This window comes from Anolis carolinensis, chromosome 6 (genome assembly GCF_035594765.1).
Source record: "Anolis carolinensis isolate JA03-04 chromosome 6, rAnoCar3.1.pri, whole genome shotgun sequence".
Taxonomy (NCBI): domain Eukaryota; kingdom Metazoa; phylum Chordata; class Lepidosauria; order Squamata; family Dactyloidae; genus Anolis; species Anolis carolinensis.
Genome location: NC_085846.1, coordinates 74,873,332 through 74,888,796, shown reverse-complemented (window position 1 = coordinate 74,888,796; position 15,465 = coordinate 74,873,332). Strand labels below are relative to the sequence as shown.

Here is a 15,465-nt window from a genome sequence, read left to right as displayed (position 1 = left end):
TACAAAAACAATTGTCTCTTTCTCCAGTGTTCCAAATGGGTAATTGGTACTATTTAAAGCTGCCTGTTGCCTCAGGAATATATCTTAAGACTCAAAGTTTTTAAATTATTGCTCAAGATTCACCCTTTTTTATCAGCTTGACTATTTTTCATGTTTGTCGAGATCGCTTTATCAGTGGCAGAAACACATTCCTTACTTGATGGGCTATTGTTCCTATGGCTTTGTATTGGTTGTTGCTGCTTTGGCTGCATATTTCATTTATTGGATTTATATGTTAATTTGCTCCCAACTGATAGACTGAAGCCAGCTAGAGCAACTATTAAGTACACTATAAGCTCTGCTGGCAGCTCCCGGTTGCACAGCGGGTTAAACTGCTGAGCTTCTGAACTTGCTGACCGAAAGGTTGGCAGTTCAAATCCGGGGAGTTGGGTGAGCTCCTGCTGTTAGCCCCAGCTTCTGCTAACCTACCAGTTTGAAAACATGCAAATGTGATTAGATCAGTAGGTACCGCTCCAGCAGGAAGATAACGGTGCTCCATGCAGTCATGCCAGCCACATGACCTTGGAGGTGTCTTCAGACAATGCCAGCTCTTCATCTTAAAAATGGAGATGAGCACCAACCCCCAGAATCGAACATGACTAGACTTAATGTCAGGAGAAAACCTTTACCCTTATAAGCTCTGCTGGACATTAAGCTGATTTCATTTCAATGTGAATCTATGTATTCTATTTATAGGCGATGCAATGTACAGATTCACATATTCTTTCAGTTTTGTTGTAAACGCTAATCAAAGTTATTGTTATATAAACAACAACAGCAACAACTTGTTACAATCCTAAAGGCTCGAGGCAGGGTGCAACACAGTGAAAACACATAGGTACAACATAAAATGTAAGTAAAAATTCATTAGTTAAAATAGACTGGATAGGCCTGCCTGAAGAGATAGGTCTCTAATTCTGTTTTATATACTCTCATTCATAAGTAACAATGCTTTTAATGATTTGCAGAGGATTAAACATAGTAATCTGTGGATATGAAAAAAAATGTCTTGTGTCTTGTGTCACATTGATGTATAATAAATGTATAATGTAGTAGGTTTTTGTGACTACAGTTCACTTCATCACATGCAAAAGTCTACCTTGAGTTATAGTACAAATACATAGGTGTGCAGTATAAACAATGTGACATTTTCATGTTTTTTCTTTTGTTACTTTTCATTTATTATTCCCAAAATTTAAAAGAACTTCCTTAGGGATGATTATTTGCTTACCGTCGATGGCTTTCTGAAAATGTGCAATATTTTTATCTGGTAGGGTTGTGTCAGGTGGCTTATTGGTTTTCAACATCCCTGACATTTATTAATAACTGAAATTTTGTCTGCCTTTGTAAATTACATTAACTGTTTTTCAATGTACTTTTGCTTCCAATAGAGCTGTTCCTTTAACAAAATAAAACACCACACATTCTCCTGCATTTGGATATTAGAATATTTGAGACAAAAATAGAGGATGCAATTACTAGTGCTACATTCAAGCTGCTACATTGAATTGGCATGAGGATCAAACAACACATTATGTTAAATGCATGGAGCGTAGCTTCCTAAGCTCAGGGGATTCTGGCTCAGATTGGAATGGTCTTGTAAAGGAAGAGGGGTTTAATAGTCTCTCCTAGCAATTGCAGTTTGATAGTGCCTTTTGTACTGCTTTTGGTAGTGATTTTGCACATATTTGTTTACATTACTTTATTATAATTGTTGCTATCTTTGTGTGACTTCAACTATGGTGACCCTAAGACAGACCGGACCCATCACAGAGTTTTTTGTGGCAAGATTTGTTCAGAAGAGCTTGCTATTGCCTTCCTCTGAGGCTGAGAGGGTGTGACTTGCACAAGATCACACAGTGGTTTCCATGACTGAGTGAGGATTCCAACCCTGTTCTCCATAGGAATATTTATTTATTTATTTATTTACAGTATTTATATTCCGCCCTTCTCACCCCGAAGGGGACTCAGGGCGGATCACATTACACATATAAGGCAAACATTCAATGCCTTGACATAGAACAAAGACAAAGACAAACGCAGGCTCCGAGCTGGCCTCGAACTCATGACCTCTTGGTCAGAGTGATTGGTCTTAGCTGGCTGCAGCTGGCTGCTCACCAGCCTGCACCACAGCCCAGGCCTAGTGCAACCCTTGGATCACTACAACACGCTGGGTCCCTCACATTATCTTAACCCTCTTCAAAAGGATATGGGTTATGTAAAAGAAATATGTAAATATATTAAAAGCACAGATTGAACTGACATACACAATTTCACTTATCCATTGTGTCACTTATTTACTTAGGAGCCCCTGGTGGCACATGGGTTAAACCCTTGTGCTGGCAGGACTGGTGACTTGAAGGTTGGGTTGCTGACCTGAAGGTTGCTGTTTCAAATCCAATCTGGGGAGAGTGCAGATGAGCTCCCTCTATCACAGGCATGGGCAAACTAAGACCCAGGGGTCAGATGCGCCCCCTTAGGTGCTTACCTCAGGCCCCTCCCCATTTTCCCTGCCTCTTGGCATAAAGCCACAGCAGCCTGCCACATCTTTATGCAGAAAGGATGGAGGAGGAAGGCACGCAGCAGTGGAGAGCCCTTGGGAGTGCTCTCAGCCACTGCGTGTCTCACCTCGTGGCATAAGGACAATGTGAGCAGCCTGTCCTTATGCAGGAAGGATGGCTTGAGGAAGGCATGCAGTGGTTGAGAGCTCTCCAGAGCACTCTCGGATGTCACCTGTCTCACCCTCCCTAGCATAATGCTGAGAGAACAGCCCAAAGATAGAGGGAAGAGTATTGGGAAGGAGGATCGGAGCAGCAACCACATGTCTTTTTTTTCCTCCCGGCATTAGGATGGGATGAGCACCCCGCCCTTATGCCAGGAGGATAACCTGAGAATGACCTACCCCACTCCAGGCCCTGCCCTCTCCCAGGCCCTCCCATTCCCAGGTCTATCCCACCCAGCGTGTGCCTGGCTACCTTCTTTCCTGGCCTTTCCAGTTCGCCTCACAATGGGCAAACCCAAGGCAAAAAAGTTTGCCCATGCCTGCTCTATCAGCTCCAGCTCCATGCGGGGATAGGAGAGAAGCCTCCCACAAGGATGGTAAAAACATCAACACATTCGGGCGCCCCCTGGACAACATCCTTGCAGACGGCCAATTCTCTTATGCCAGAAGTGACTTACAGTTTCTCCACTCCTGACACACACAAAAAACCTTATTTACTTAAGGCCTCCTATTTAAACTTCATATTTTTGTGCTACCTCCATCATTAATCCCATTGAAAAGAATACAGTTCCACATGAAGACTGGGAACACATCCCCCATAGACATGGGATTCATACTATAAATATTTTAAAAAGTGAATATACAGACAGCAGCAGTTCTGCACAGGAAATATATACTGAAGAAAAGGAAACTTTCCAGAATTTAAATTTGGGAGATGAGTAGATGGGTGTGCATAAATGTCCAGTGACTATAATAACAATCCACTTTACACATACACATATTACCTATGTGTACACATTACACATAATACACATAGGTAAATGTAAAGGTTTCCCCTGACGTTAAGTCCAGTCGTGTCTGACTCTGGGGGTTGGTGCTCATCTCCATTTCTAAGCTGAAGAGCCAGCGTTGTCCGTAGACCCCTCCAAGGTCATGTGGCCGGCATGACTGCATGAAATGCCGTTGCCTTCCCACCGGAATGGTACCCATTGATCTACTCACATTGCATGTTTTCAAACTGCTAGGTTGGCAGAAGCTGGAGCTAACAGCGGGAGCTCACTCCACTCCCCAGATTTGAACCTGGGACCTTTCGGTCTGCAAGTTCAGCAGCTCAGCGCTTTAACACACCGAGCCACCGGAGGATGTGTTTAATGACATCCCATGCAGGCCACTTCAGTTTTTCTTCACATAAACAAAGATTTTGGCCTACATTGTTTTTATCAAATCTAGTCTCAGTTTCATTAAAATAAATGGGATTTTTTTCAGTATAGGCATGTCAGTAGGAAAATCCAAGCCATTAATATATCCACTAGCATATGAATTTTATAGCACTATTAGAAATGAACAGATTAATTCTCTGTTAAGAAGGAATACATTTAATGGCTCGAGAGAAGGTCATTTGGCACCTCTTCACAGATTGGAGGTATGGGCCATATTTTCTGACTTTTACACACAAACTTATGAAAACCAAGGTGACTGAAATGAATGACCTACACTACTTAGTTGCCTAATTACCCCATGAAATAATTTAATTAATATTTATTCATCTTTAAGGATCTGATATCATCGACACAGTTACCTGTATATTTTAGTGGACCAGAGTACTTGCAGACAGTTATAGTGTGCATAAGTTTTATGACTGATCCTTAAATATTTATAAATACTAATTAGCATGATTTTGATATAAATTTACAGCTAGGAAATTTGCTCCAGGCCTTTTTTTTCTTTTCTTATAACTATATGTAGCAGGGTCAGTGCATACTACTGCTTATCGCTACACTGTGAAGAAAGCCTGGTGACCTTCTTTTGATCCATTAAACATACATTTTTAAATGTATGCTCAATTTTTATTGCTAACAATGGCACAAAATTTCATCCTTTCTTCATGTGATAATGAGCAACACCTTGCAAGTTTGAAAAAATGTAACTGGTTCCTGGGGTTAAAAGATCATGCTGCTTTCCCACATCCAACAAAAACTCACTTTTAACACAAAATGGGAGACATTTGGTTGAGTAACACCCAGAACACTCAGCAATCACATCATAGTCTGTGCACATATATGGATAGTTTCTGTTATGAACCCTCAGTGGAGTCATCTTTTTTGATCAGGCTTGCAGTCAAGTACCAGAACAACCACAATGCTGACTGACAAACTGACAAAGCCATATCTCTTCCTTTTCCATTTGGCAGTGCAGGCTGGCAATTCTAAAGGCATCTCTCCTACAAGAAATGGCTTTCAGGTTTTTTAGGACTTTATCACACAATTCGCTATTTCAGTATAGCTTTGTTATTATTGATAGAAGATACAAACAGAGTTAAGCATCTTCATTATTGCACCTCTTATCATTAGTGAAATTGCACATTAGTGAAAGTGCCCTAACACATAGAGGTAAAATTCCATCACATATTAAACAATGATAACATCAGATAAGATAAAAAAAAAACACATTACAAAAAGTCAAATTTAAAAATCAATACTTCTGCACATCCTTGAAACCTTGCCTTCCTCTACTACTGATGTTCCTTAATTTTTTTAGTTTTAGCATAATTGTATAATTCCAGCATTTAAAAACAGAAAAGGGGCAAATATAAATATAATATAAAGGGAAAACAGCTTGGGAAAAGTGAGAGAGTGGATGGAGGGGGTCAAGGAGGACAATCGCATCCCCTGATGTCACTTTATTGCTGGCACAGAAGTGGAAGGGCCCCATCGCACCTAGGAATGTCATGGGATGGAAACTATAAATAGTTCCCTGTTAATAGCTAGAAATGAGAGAATCATGGGAGGGAGGCATTAAATGTTTGCCTATATGTGTACTTTAATCCCTCCAGGGAGATAAAGTAGCATAGAAATAAAGTGTAAGGAGCCCCTGGTGGCACAGTGGGTTAAACTGCTGAGCTACTGAACTTGCTGGACGAAAGGTCAGCAGTTTGAATCCTTGGGAGTGGGCTGAGCTCCCACTGTTAGCTCCAGCTTCTGCCAACCTAGCAGTCCGAAAACATGCAAATGTGAGTAGATCAATAGGTACTGCTCTGGTGGGAAGGCAAAGGCATTCCATGCAGTCATGCCGGCCACATGACCTTGGAGGTGTCTATGGACAACTCTGGCTCTTCAGTTTAGAAATGGAGATGAGCACCAACCCCCAGACACGACTAGACTTAACGTCAGGGGAAAACCTTTACCTTTACCTATGTGTATTATGTGTAATGTGTACACATAGGTAATATGTGTATGTGTAAAGTGGATTGTTATTATAGTCACTGGACAACAATGGACCTCCAGATTGTTGGTAATAAATGGGACCTGGAAAAAAACAAAATAACCTTGTAAGTTATTGCTTCAGTGCTTCAGATCAAGTTTCCAAATCCAAACCTCTGCCTTGGTTTTCCAGGTTTCCTGAACCTTGTCTAAGAGTGACACAGCACCGCATTCCTAGCTAGGATGCTAGTCAGTTCAGTGTCAGTTCAGTGTCTTCCCTCTATCTTAGCTTTTCCCTGAAAACTATTTTTATATTTTTCAAACCTCAACACCCCCTCCCCAAGTCTTCTGGTGCCTGTCTTTTCTGCATGGAAGATGTTGTTTCAGTTATGGAAACATCAACAGTCAAGAGAACTGATTTTGCTACTGGCATATGTGATAAATTTAAGTAGATAAATATGCCAGACATGGAAAGCATGGCGTTTCTATTTGTCTGCCACAAGTCTCTAACACAGATACCACTATTCGTTTACTAGATGCAGTTGATTAGATTGTTCATGCGTAGCCTCAGAGGCTATGTTTATATATGTTCTGACCTTTACATCTAACTATGTGGCAGCAGATTTCTCAGTCCTGCTTGGAGATGGCAAAGGTTGAGCCTGGGTCCTTCTGTATGCAGTGTGTGCTGTACCTCTGAGCAAAGACTTATGTCTTTGGGATTATATATTCTTTTTTTGCAAGAATATCATGGGGGACCTTGCCAAAGGCCTTACTGAATTAAGATATCTTACATCCACAGCATCCACTTTATCTTACCAAGCTTGTCACCATAACAAAACAAAACAAAAAAAGAGATATGATTAATCTGGGTGGTTCGTGACAAACCCATGTTAACCTTTAGTGGTCACTGCACCCCTAAGTGTTTTGATGATTTAACAATCTGCCTTAGAATTTTTCCTGGTATTGATGCCAGGCTGACTGGATGTGATAATGGTTTGGGTCTTCTTTTTACCCCTTTTTGAAGATGAAGACAACACTCTTCTCCAGTCTGCTGGGATTTCTCCTATTCTCCAAGAATTATCAAGAATCATTAATAGTGGTTTCTTCTCTCAGTTCTTGTAATACTCTTGAGTGTAATTCATCTATTTGATACTTGAATTCATTTAGAGTAGCCAGGTATTCCTGTACTATTTTTTTTACCTGTTCTGTGCTGCATTTCCCCTAATGCATTATTTGCTCAATTTTTCCTAGGCTGAGCACTACTTTTCCTTTTGGAGAAGACGATGCAAATAAGGTGTTGAATTGTTCTGCCTTTTCCCTATCCCCTTGTTAGCAGTGCTCCATTTTCCCCCACTTAGTGGCCCTATCATTCTTCCTTAAGCAACAGACAAAACAAAAAAGCCCTCATTGTTTTTAACCTCCCTAGTAAGCCCCTAATGGTGCAGTAGCTTAAACCACTGAGCTGCTGAACTTGCTGACTGAAAGGTCGGCAGTTCAAATTCAAGGAGCAGGGTGAGTTCTTGCTGTTAACCCCAGCTTCTGCCAACCTAGAAATTCGAAAACATGCAAGTATGAGTAGATCAATACATACCGCTCCAGTGGGAAGGTAACAATGCTCCATGCAGTCATGCTGGCCACATCACCTTGGAGATATCTATGGACAATGCCAGCTCTTCAGCTTAGAAATGGAGATGTGCACCAGTCCCCAGAGTCGGAAACGACTATGTCAGGGGAAAACCCTAGTAAGCCGGAGTGCATTGTGTGCTTTAAGATATCTAACTTTCTCCCATACATGCTGGCTATTTTCCTCTTTATTAAAATTATTTGAATTTGTGCCTTTAATATCTCATTTTTTTCCCATCAATTATGAATTCCTTTCACTTTTAGTATTAATGACCATTGCTGAGCACACCCACTATTTCCCTAAGTTTAACCAAATCTCCTTCCTTAAAATCTAGCATGTTTCTGATTACACTTGACTTCTCCATTCTGGTGTATAGCAAACTCCAGGAGAACATGGTCACTCCAACCTAAGGATCCCACCACTTCCACCCCACTGACCAGGTCATTTCTGATGGTTAGGATCATATCTTAAATAGCAGATCCCTTTGTTGCCTCTTCCACCTTCTGGACCAAGAAATTCTCTACAAGCTAAGACAAGAATTTGTTGGAACTTGTATTCTTAATGGGTTCCTGAGTCAACTCAAACACAAATGACCTCCTATATATACAATTGAAAATGAATCAGTTCAGTAAATAATATATCTGGCAAATTAATATACTGTTTAAATTCACAGTAATATCGAACACCATCAAATGGATTGTCCCATATACATAGAAATGCAGTCGGCGTTAAATTCACAGTAATAACAAGCAGCCTCAAATGGATAGTCCAATATACATTGAAGTGCAATCGGCGTTGTATATTCTATTGCCGAGAAGAGTAAGTTCGCCACGACCGGTTTCGGCCCTGCATCAGGCCTTCCTCTGGTGGTCTGAAAATAGTTACGTACACTAACATAAGTAACAAAATATATCCATAAAACATCATCCATTGCCTAATACTAACATGGTTCCAAATTTAACACTTGTTCTCTTTAGAGATACATGTCATTTACATTATGAAATGTATATCAAAGACACCAATAGTTACATACACAAAATATAAGTAACTACCTATCCATTGAATAATAACTATAAACAACATTACAATATACTTACATAGTTCCAAATTTAACACTTGTTCTCCTTAGAGATACCTGTTTTTTACAGTGGAATCTAGGTCAAAGGAACAAGGAGTGGCCATAAGCATTAAAGAGTTACAAACATCCAAAAATTTGTTTTTAAACAAATTGTATATTTCTAAAACAGTATATACTCACGGGATACTCTGCTGTGTGTTAGGTTCTAATTGCGAGTATGAAAAGCATCAAGGGGTTGCCTCAATTTAAAGGGGAAGATGTTAAAGAAACAGAAAGGTTTATATGAAGATATAGAAGAAATACCACCAGATGGTGCTATGAGTACCCTTATTGTATTGGGTGTATTCAATTAGGGATTTATAGTATGCTAAGGTTCTATATATAACAACTGTATGAATTTTGTTCATTTAAGCCCTGTGGATGTTCTGTCCGTAATCTGAAAATCCAATATGTTTCCCTTTGCAAAAGTTTATTATTGAAGTCCATATGTTTGGATTGTGATACTACTTCTAGTATGTGGTATTTGAATGATTCAGGACTATGCTGTAGATCACAGAAATGTTTGTACAGTATGGATTCTCTGACATGATTTCGTATTTTGCTCCTGTGCTCTATGTCAGAGAATGTTTCCCTTTTGCAAAGGGAAACATATTGGATTTTCAGATTACGGACAGAACATCCACAGGGCTTAAATGAACAAAATTCATACAGTTGTTATATATAGAACCTTAGCATACTATAAATCCCTAATTGAATACACCCAATACAATAAGGGTACTCATAGCACCATCTGGTGGTATTTCTTCTATATCTTCATATAAACCTTTCTGTTTCTTTAACATCTTCCCCTTTAAATTGAGGCAACCCCTTGATGCTTTTCATACTCGCAATTAGAACCTAACACACAGCAGAGTATCCCGTGAGTATATACTGTTTTAGAAATATACAATTTGTTTAAAAACAAATTTTTGGATGTTTGTAACTCTTTAATGCTTATGGCCACTCCTTGTTCCTTTGACCTAGATTCCACTGTAAAAAACAGGTATCTCTAAGGAGAACAAGTGTTAAATTTGGAACTATGTAAGTATATTGTAATGTTGTTTATAGTTATTATTCAATGGATAGGTAGTTACTTATATTTTGTGTATGTAACTATTGGTGTCTTTGATATACATTTCATAATGTAAATGACATGTATCTCTAAAGAGAACAAGTGTTAAATTTGGAACCATGTTAGTATTAGGCAATGGATGATGTTTTATGGATATATTTTGTTACTTATGTTAGTGTACGTAACTATTTTCAGACCACCAGAGGAAGGCCTGATGCAGGGCCGAAACCGGTCGTGGCGAACTTACTCTTCTCGGCAATAGAATATACAACGCCGATTGCACTTCAATGTATATTGGACTATCCATTTGAGGCTGCTTGTTATTACTGTGAATTTAACGCCGACTGCATTTCTATGTATATGGGACAATCCATTTGATGGTGTTCGATATTACTGTGAATTTAAACAGTATATTAATTTGCCAGATATATTATTTACTGAACTGATTCATTTTCAATTGTATATATAGGAGGTCATTTGTGTTTGAGAGGAACTTGTATTCTTGCCAGAGTATGACTTCCAACAAATATTAGGATAGTTAAACTCTCCCATTACTCCTATAACTTTTTGAATGTATGCTTGCCTACTCTAGGAAACCTTCATCCAGGAATTCAGTCTGGCTTGAGAGTCTATAGCAGTATATTTAGCAAAGGATCTATATCAGTTACTTGACTGAGTATTATCACCTGGCTTGATCCTCCCATTCTTTTTTACTGGGCAGAAGCTATTGTGAGCAACAGCTGTCTGTTTTCAGTCAAGCATGACTTGCATTTCCACCCCCTACTGTGAGCAATCTTTGGTGCAATAATCAGAAGCAGGATCCCTGTTGCAATTTCTCCTCACATCTGAGATCGCTTGCAGGAGAAGGGAACTGGAAACATCACTCTATTGTATCCCAATTGACAAGCGAACAGACCCTCATCACCTGTAATAGGCAATGTAGGTCAGGACTGGAGAATTTTTTCAATCCTTATATATTCCTTGCACTACTGACTGCATAGGGACCCTGAATACAAATGATTTATGAATGAGTAACCCTACGTTATGTATTCATAGCTGTGATTTTGACTTCCAGGCATAATTAATTGTAGTTTCCTGGCTTGTTTACTCATTTACATGAAGAGAGGAGCAAAATGGGAGCAAAGTGGCCACATGTGGGTGCAAAGAGCTCATGCATATATATGCTCATGACTTATTAAACTGAGATTTAAATGTGTAACATTCTGGGGAATTTGTATTTTTAAGCAAAAAAGCCCATCAGTAATATATGAAATCATTTACTTTTTATAAAATTAATCATTTCCTTTGCCTTTTACAGGAGAAAATCAAGCAAAAATTAATGACAGACCCTTTTAAGATAGTGCCTCTCTAGCTATTGCATGTTGCGTGCCTGCTTTCCCCTCTTCAGGGACCAGTATCATAATTGTGCCCGCTGGCAGCTACATTTTCTTTCCAGGAAACATCCCAGGAACTTCCATGGATCACCACTTTAGCACTGTTTTAAAAATATATTTCTAGGCATCAATTGCTTTCACACCCTTGCTTGCTTTTGCTTGCAACCCTTTGTTATCTGCTAATTTACCCCCTGGTGACAGAAGAGGCATGCTGTATCTCTTTTGTTTCCCGATTTCTCATTCTAAAACAGGTGCCAGCAGTTAAAACACACTGACAATATTTCTTTCTATTGGGATCACAATGACCACACCTTCCATGATTTTGATAGAAAATGACAAAGTAAGCATTGGTTAATGGTAGATAAATTTAGAGCCCAAGAGAGGTGGTGTCAGTCCAACACTCACTACCACTGACTTCATCAAGCCATTTGAATTGGATGCTCCAAGAGCCCCAAGACATTTTTGGAGTGAGCACTCGGATCACTTATTTCTAAATGCAGGCTGGCTAATGTTGTCTAACCTAAGAGAGAGAGAAATCTATTGCAGATACTAAAAATGTGAGAAGTGGTCAAGCCAGGAGACAGTGCCTGTGTTTTCTGAGATACATTGCAAAGATTAGGCCAACTTCTTGTCTCCAAGCAAAATTCCACCTCTATTGTAGCCATACAATTTGTTTCCAGGGAAGTCAATTGGAGCTACAGGATTCCCTGTATCGTTTAGTTGCCACATTTGGAAATTGTTGTGGAAATATCAATAATACAGCCTATAATTCATATCAAAAAGCTATACATTAATGGTTCTATGGTGCAAGATGTTGAAGTCCAACAGCATTTTGAAAGGAGCAGATTAAGTTGTCTAGTTAAAGTGGCAAGAACCTGGCAAAACTAGTATTTAGGCTGTATAAGATAAATAGTCTAAAATGATCTAATCTGCTACACACCACTGTTCTGATGCTCATTAAATTTTAGTGGTTTTGTTTAATAGCTATCAGAGTTAATTGGAGTACATCTGATTCTGTTATTTCTCACCATTCCTGCAACTATAGTACAACTTCATCTTGAGTTTGGTAACATAAATGTGATAGAAGAATGCCCTTTTACCACAGGACTGTATATTCATCTTGATAAAATATATTATTTAAACATTATCCCACAAGTATTTAGTATGCTAAGTTTAATTTCTCCCTGGATCACTATCATACTCCACTTAATAAGTTTACAGTAATTATTTTCCCACCACATGAATTGGTTCCTAGAGAGTATTGTATTTGTTCCTGACAGGACAGTTTGCTTTCCAAAAGGCTACCCTTTCTGAATAGTAAAACAACAGCCATTTTGTTTTGAAACTGAATCTAATAGTTATCTTATTGTTGACAGTAGCCTTCTGTTTTAATATTCCATGTATGCAAGTATTTGGAAACTAGACTGATCTGATGAATAACAATTACGTATATACTTATGCATGCAAGTATTTAAGCATACAAAGCTTCAGCTGCCATGTGATTGCTTCTCCTGACAATAAGAAATAGCATAACTTCATAGGTAATATTGAAAGATGCAAAGGATTCCCTGGGAATTCTATAACAATTTGACTTCTTTACCTTATGCAAATACTGTGGGCCCTTAGTATCTGCTGGAGACCCACAGGGGATACCAAAATCCATGGATGCTGAAGTCTTATGGTATATACTGGTATTGTGAAATTGTGGCCTTTATATAAAATAGCAAAATGAGGTTTGCTAGTAGGATTTTCTCTTTTGGGGGGGGGGGCAGGGGGGTTGAATCTATGGATGTTTGAATCTATGGATGTGAAGGTCTGATTGTGTCCTGGACAGAGCACGCTGGAAAGAGCTTAGTTCAGTACCCTGGACAGCACTCCATTACCTTTGCTCTGATGGTGTTGCTTGGACTTCACTGTTGATTGTGTCCCATGGGATTAGAGTACAAAATCCACGTTTCATTAAGGAAGCAGCATGTGTCTATCTTGTCTCAGTCACACTTCCAGAAATCTTGTGTCCCCTTCTGTTTAACCTAGAAGAAATGAACGTACTGGGGTCTGAATTAATGTGCCAGGAGCATGCTAGCTATTCTCAGCCGCCTGCTATCTGTACAATGTAACCACTTAAAGACAGAATAGACTTCCCATAGAGTACAATTGTATCTAAAATAATAGAATGCGTCTACAACTTGGACTTCATTGTGAGAACAAAAACATCTCCATCTGCACAAGTAGTGTTGTTGTCCTCAGCTAATGGTAATGCAAGCTTCTACATTTACTGAAATCAATGAATGAATCGTTCCTCTTGATTTTTAACTAAAGCAAGGTGAGTGAGCTGTGCTTGAGGTGGGGGAAAATGTTGATCAAAGACAGGTAGGTGCAAAGTTTTTGCTCCAAAAGCACAGACTATATGGCTGTTCTGGCATTCCAAGGCCTCTCCCCCTACAATGTCAGACAGCAAAAAGAGGAGTCTACAAAGGAAGGATAGGTTGACTTCAAGAATCAGATATCACTAATGTTAACACGTTCCCACAGTTCTTTGGACTTCCAGATGTTGTATTCTAATTCCCAGCAGCCCCAGTCTGCATGATCAAGTTAGGAAAGCAAAGTCCAAGAACATCTGGAGAGTCAAGAGTTTTACTATGCTATAAATTCCATAAGTTTACCCTATTATTTTTTAATTTCAAGTATTTTTTTATTTTCTTTCAATAGACATACCTTGTTGTATCTTTAATGGGATTTTCTTTTTCTCTCCATGCATTTCTATTTTTATTCCAACACTTTGGACTGGGTGAGTGTAGTGCTGTGACTTATATTACAGTGGTTTCTTGGTGAAATTTATTCAGAGGTTTGCCCTTGCCTTCCTCGGAGGCTGAGAGAGTGTGATATGCCTGGCACCACAGAGCAGGAGTTCAAAATATGACTCAGCGCCCCCTGGAAAGGGGGGCGTGGCTTAGAGGGGTGGGCGTGGCTCCTGCTCAAGAGCGTCTCCCCTAGTCAAGGATGCAGGGCTGCGAGGCGAGGTGGGCGGGGCCACAAATGGGCAGCCAGGACTGGGATGGGTGGAGTTATGAGCTCTGAGGCAGGGCTGAGCTTCTATCCCTGTCCTGTGGAGCCTGCCAGGACACAGGAGGTGGGGCTAGAGGAGGAAGTGGGGCCTCTTCCCAAGTGCCTGTCAGGGCTGAACCTCTATACCCTGCCCCCGTGTTCTAACAAGTGCCTCAGGGGAGGTATACAGAGGCTCAGCTTTGTCTTGCGCTCTTGGGAAGAGGCCCTGTCCCCACCCCTAGCCCCACCCTTTAATCCTAAAAAGCCTCTCAGGAGAGGTATAGAGGCTCAGCCCTGTCTCAGGCTCTTGGAAGGAGGCCCCGCCCCTCCTCTGCCCCCCCCCCCCCTATGTCCTAATAGGTGCCATCACTGCCCCCCTGGATCGCTCCAGCGCTCACTGGGGAGCGGTAGCACCCACTTTGGGAATCACTGGTTTAACTAGTTAAAATTCATGAGTAAACCAGGGTTTTTTAAAACCTGAAAAATTGAGGATTTTGTATTGTTGAAGGCTTTCATGGCCGGGATCACAGGGTTGTTGTATGTCTTTTGGGCTGTGTGGCCATGTTCCAGAAGTGTTCTCTCCTGACATTTCACCCACATCTATGGCAGGCATCCTCAGAGGTTGTGAGGCACGAAGAGACTAGGCAAGGAAGGTAAATATATATCTGTGGAGAGTCCAGGGTGTGGCAAGAGTCCTTTGTCACTGGGAAGCCAGCATTAATGTTTCAGTTAATCACCCTAATTAGCGTTGGAAAGGTTTTGTCTCTTGCCTGGGGGACATCCTTTGTTCAGTCATTAGCCATCCTTGGAGCTCCTCTGCCCTCAGAGTGTTGGTTCCCATCTACTGTTTTGATTTTAGAGTTTTTTAATACTGGTAGCCAGATTTTGTTCAGTTTCATGGTTTCCTCCTTTCTGTTGAAGTTGTCCACATGCTTGTGGATTTCAATGGCTTCTCTGTGTAGTCTGATATGATAGTTGTTGGAGTGGTCCAGCATTTTTGTGTTCTCAAATAATATACTGTGTCCAGGATTTTGCTCATTTTCATTGTTTCCTCCTTTCTGTTCAAATCTGACGACACATAGAACCGATCCTGTTTGTAACTTGGAGGTCGCCTGTATATCCTACTGTGAGAAAATGGAGCACTCATATCTGCTAAGAGGAATATATGAATACTTAGATGTTTTGTTGCGAAGTCATGTTCTGTCAGGGGGCTTTCCCATCCAGGGACCGAGTTACCTCAGTTGTCGTCGTC

The 15,465-nt window shown here is 40.2% G+C and overlaps 2 long non-coding RNA genes across 2 annotated transcripts; one reads left to right on the top strand and one right to left on the bottom strand.

The window, feature by feature from the left end:
• Window positions 1–8,223: 8,223 nt before the first annotated feature.
• On the bottom strand, window positions 8,224–9,264 carry LOC134292583 (uncharacterized). Its single transcript, XR_009999831.1, has 2 exons — window positions 8,683–9,264; window positions 8,224–8,456 (listed from the first exon to the last, which is right to left on the bottom strand). It is a non-coding gene; the product is annotated as an uncharacterized LOC134292583 (long non-coding RNA).
• A 36-nt stretch (window positions 9,265–9,300) lies between these two features.
• LOC134292416 (uncharacterized) lies at window positions 9,301–10,202 on the top strand. Its single transcript, XR_009999659.1, has 2 exons — window positions 9,301–9,743; window positions 9,970–10,202. It is a non-coding gene; the product is annotated as an uncharacterized LOC134292416 (long non-coding RNA).
• The last annotated feature ends 5,263 nt before the right edge of the window (window positions 10,203–15,465 follow it).